This window comes from Symphalangus syndactylus, chromosome 8 (genome assembly GCF_028878055.3).
Source record: "Symphalangus syndactylus isolate Jambi chromosome 8, NHGRI_mSymSyn1-v2.1_pri, whole genome shotgun sequence".
In the NCBI taxonomy this organism is placed as follows: Eukaryota; Metazoa; Chordata; class Mammalia; order Primates; family Hylobatidae; genus Symphalangus; species Symphalangus syndactylus.
In genome coordinates, this window is record NC_072430.2 from 51,265,696 (window position 1) to 51,270,463 (window position 4,768).

Below are 4,768 nucleotides of genomic sequence, written 5' to 3' on the forward strand. Positions count from 1 at the left end.
TCTTTTGGAGACAGGGTCTTGCTCTGTCACCCAGACTGGAGTGCCATGGCACAATCATGGCTCACTGCAGCCTCCACCTCCTAGGCTCAAGCAATCCTCCCACCTCAGCCTCCCAAGTAGCTAGGACTACAGGTATGTACTACCATGCCTGGCTAATTTTTGTATTTTCTGTAGAGAGAGGATTTTTCCATGTTGCCTAAGCTGGTCTTCTCTGCTAATTTCTAATTTCTTAAAGTGAAACTAGATTCTCTGGATTTCCCGTTCTGTGGAGAAGGCTCCTTGGGAAGTAGGGGGCACTTCCTCACACTTTGGTGGCTATGGCTAAGGTGGCCAGAGGACTGGTTTCATCATCACTGTTCTTAGGTCTTGATAGCCAGTTCCAGAAGGTTGGAATCCTGGAAAAACCCCTGGACAGATTTTGTTCCAGAGCCAGGGGGCCATGGTCCAGTCCAGATAAAGGATGGAGTGTATTATGTTTCTTAAATTGCAATATTTGCAGTAAGCCATTGTAACCCCGCATTGGGCACAAAATGTTAAAAGGAAAAAGGAAGAAAGAAATAGAAGACAGAAAAGTAGGTGGAGGGGAAAGGACCAGAAAATCTAAATATAAACCAAAAGGTAAGTCTGTTCTATGAATTTTCATATCCAGTATACTCATTCAACAAATATTTATTTTAATTAACATTTTTAAAATGGAAATGTAATACATTCACATAGTCAAAATTTCAAATAAAGGTAAATAATGAAAGAGAAGCCTTCCTCTAACCTGAGCCCCTAGGGAAACACTGTGTATTCTTCCAGAGATATTCCCAGAATTGACAAACCTATTAAAATAATTTCTTTCTTTCTTTTTTTTTTTTTTTTTTTGATAGAGTTTCACTCTTGTCACCCAGGCTAGAGTGCAATAGTGCAACCTCGGCTCACTGCAACCTCTGCCTCCTGGGTTCAAGCTATTCTCCAGCCTCAGCCTCCTGAGTAGCTGGGATTACACACACATTCTATACCTGTGTAACCATTAAAAAAAACATGAGTTCACACTGATACGTCTGATTCCAGTCCAACAACACAAAGCTTATTCCAGTATTTCTCCTTTCCGTATTTGTGGCTTCCTTCACCAACAGTGAGAAACCCGGTTCTCATTATCTATACTTATTTGTTACTAGTATAAACATAAAGTAGTTACAGAACTGCTCACCTATGCCCCATGTGCAGGTTCTTGTGTCTCTTGTCATAGAAGATCTAGTCAAAGTAACTGTTTTTCAAAATGACGTAGGTCAGTTCTTTCCTTCCCCATCCTCTTCAATGTTTTTCATTTTTTAAAAAAATTCGCAGCCGGGCACAGTGGCTTATGCCTGTAATCCCAGCACTTTGGGAGGCCGAGGCAGGTGGATCACCTGAAGTCAGGAGTTCGAGACCAGCCTGACCAATATGCTGAAATCCTGTCTCTACTAAAAATACAAAAATTAGCCGGGTGTGGTGGCACGTGCTGTAGTCCCAGCTACTTGGGAGGCTGAGGCAGGGGAATCGCTTGAGATGGAGGTTGCGAGATCATGCCATTGCACTCCAGCCTGGGCAACAAGAGTGAAACTCTGTCAAAAAAAAAAAAAAAAAAAAAGAAAGAAAAAAATTCGCTTGTTCTGTTTTTATTTCATTTTGATTCTTCTTACATCCTGTTTGCTTTGAAGTGTTTGTCTATATTTGAGGATATGTGTAAGATGCTGATTCTAAGAGTCAAGGCTATACAAAACGGTGTACTCAACAATATATCTAGACGTTCTTCACTGGGAGTCGCCGAGGTTGCCTGCTTCAACAGTGGTTGGATGTAACACGGTGCTGGTCCTCCACCCCCACACCCCACCCCACCCCTGCGGCTCACAGTCAGCCCTCTGCCGCCTCCTCACCGAGCCCTCAGACAGCTCCAAGGCCCCCACTGCTCCAGTGCCACACAGCCACTGCCACCTCTCCTTAGCCTCCATGTCGACTACATCCCCCTTGCTGGTGAGCCACCACTACCATACTGTTGGAGGGTCTTGACTGGGAGTCATCCAGATTCTTGGCATTTTGAACAAAGAATTGGACAAAATGCACAAGCAAAGCAACTAAAGGATGAAGCAAGGAAAGGGCAGATTTACTGAAACAAAAGTACACTCCACAGAGAGCGGGAGCAGGCTGAGCAAGCCATTCGAGAGCGCTGGTTACAGAATTTTCTGGGGTTTAAATACTCTCTAGAGTTTTCCCATTGGTTACTTGGTTACACCCTATGTAAATGAAGATTTGGCCCATGACCAGTCTGATTGGTTGTGGGAGGGGACCAGCAGCTGAAGTGAAGTTACAGAGGTACTTTCTATTTTTCATCTGCAAGGCAGCACAAAGAGAATAGCCTCTGATCTTTTTGATACTTGGGCATGGGGAGGTGGGATTTTCCTTTTGATTCAGTTCTAGGACATCAGTGCAAATTGGCCTTAGGTTCCCAGCCTCCAGACCCTATTCTCCTGCCTCACCACCAGAACACAGAGGCTGCCATCAACTGCCAGCTCAACCTGGAGCTCTACACCTCCTCTCTTCCTGTCCGTATCTTACTACTTTGACTGCGATGATGTGGCTTTGAAGAACTTTTCCAGGTAATTTCTTCACCAATCTCATGAGGCGAGGGAACATGCTGAGACACTGAAGATGCTGCAGAACCAGCAAGGTGGCTGAATCTTCCTTCAGGATATCAAGAAACCATACTGTAATGACTGGGAGAGCAGGCTGAATGCAATGGAGGGTGCATTACACTTGACAAAAAAAGTGAATCAGTTACTACTGGAACTGCACAAACTGGACGCTGACAAAAATGACCACCACTATGTTACTTCATTGAGACACGTTACCTGAATGAGCAGGTGAAATCCATCAAAGAATTGGGTGACCATGTGACCAACTCACACAAGATGGGAGCCCCTTAATCTGGCTTGGCAGACTATCTCTTTGACAAGCTCACCCTGGGACAGAGCAATAATGAGAACTAAGCTTTAGGCTAATTTTCCCATAACCATGGGTGACTTCCCTGTTCACCAAGGCAGTGCATGCATGTTGGGGTTTCCTTTACCTTTTCTATAAGTTGTACCAAAACATCCACTTAAGTTCTTTGATTTGTACTATCCCTTCAAATAAAGACATTTGGTACACCCCCACCCCCCCAAAAAAAAGTCACTCCTCTTCATCACTATCAGCACAGCCCCATTCCCATTACTTCCTACCCATCCCTAAGATAATCTCATTTATCCTTCCTGAATTTTTTTGTGTAAACAAGCAGCTATGTGTGTTTTATCCTTTTTTTCTTATATAAGGAATGGCATACTATAGATATTCTTTTGTTCTTTCCTTTTTTTCTTTTAACAGTATATTCTGGAAATCATTCCAAATTGGTTCTTATAGATTGTCTTTATTCTTCTATATAGCTATACAATGCTCCATTTTGTAGATGTCATGTAGTTTATTCAACCACTTCTCTATGTATGGGCATTTAGGTTGTTTCCAATACTTTGCAATTCTAAACAATGCTGCAACAAATAAACGTGTACATATGCATTGTGTTAGTTTATTTGCATTGCTTAAAAGGAATACTGTAGACTGGGTAATTTATGAAGAGAAAAGATTTATTTGGCTCATGGTTCCGCAGGCTGAACATGAAGCCTAGTGCCACATCTGCTTTGGTGAGGGCCTAAGGAAGCTTACAATCATGTTGGAAGGTGAGGGGAAGCCAATGTGTCACATGGTGAGAGAGAGAGCAAGAGAGAGAGGAAGAAGGTGCCAGGCTCATTTAAACAACCATATCTTACATGAACTCACAGAGTGAGAACTAACTCATTACTGTGAGGACTGCATCAAGTCATTCATGAGTGATCCGTCTCCATGACCCAAAAACCTTCCACTAGGCCCATCTCCAACACTGGAGGGCACATTTCAACATGAAATTTGGAAGGTACAAAACATCTAATGTATATAATAAATGTTTGTGCTCTTGGAGGTATGTCTTCAAGGTGTTTCCTAGAAGTAGGATTGCTGAATCAAAAGTAAGTGAATATGTTGTTTTGATGGTATTGCCAAATTTTTCTCCAAAAGAGTTAGTATATTTTTAAATATTCTGTGTGACAAAATACAAAGTATACATAAAGCACTTTTGCTGCATTCCAAAGTACAATGGCTGCCTTGAAGAAAAGCATTTGTGCAAATATTTGAGTTGGGAGCTAAACTATCAATTAATTGAAAAAACAAACCGACATCAGCAATAGTTATTCAGACTTAGGAATTTGGCAGATATTTTCTCAAACATTAACAAAGTAAGCCTGGAAAAAAAAAAAGACAGTATTTGTTGCCAATTATGAAATCTGAGCTTTCTTTTTTTTTTTTTTTTGAGACGGAGTCTCGCTCTGTGGCCCAGGCTGGAGTGCAGTGGCGCAATCTCGGCTCACTGCAAGCTCTGCCTCCCGGGTTCACGCCATTCTCCCGCCTCAGCCTCTCCGAGCAGCTGGGACTACAGGCACCCGCCACCACGCCCGGCTAATTTTTTTGTATTTTTTTAGTAGAGACGGGGTTTCACCGTGGTCTCGATCTGCTGACCTCGTGATCCGCCCACCTCGGCCTCCCAAAGTGCTGGGATTACAAGCGTGAGCCACCGCGCCCGGCCTGAAATCTGAGCTTTCACATGAAAATTAGAATTTTTGAAAACTGGTCCCACCACTATGAGTTTTCCAAAACTTAAAGAATCTTCAGATGAGATGGT

At 42.7% G+C, this 4,768-nt stretch overlaps 1 pseudogene; it reads left to right on the forward strand.

The window, feature by feature from the left end:
* The first annotated feature begins 317 nt into the window (after positions 1–317).
* LOC129488733 (ferritin heavy chain-like) lies at positions 318–3,011 on the forward strand (annotated as a pseudogene).
* The last annotated feature ends 1,757 nt before the right edge of the window (positions 3,012–4,768 follow it).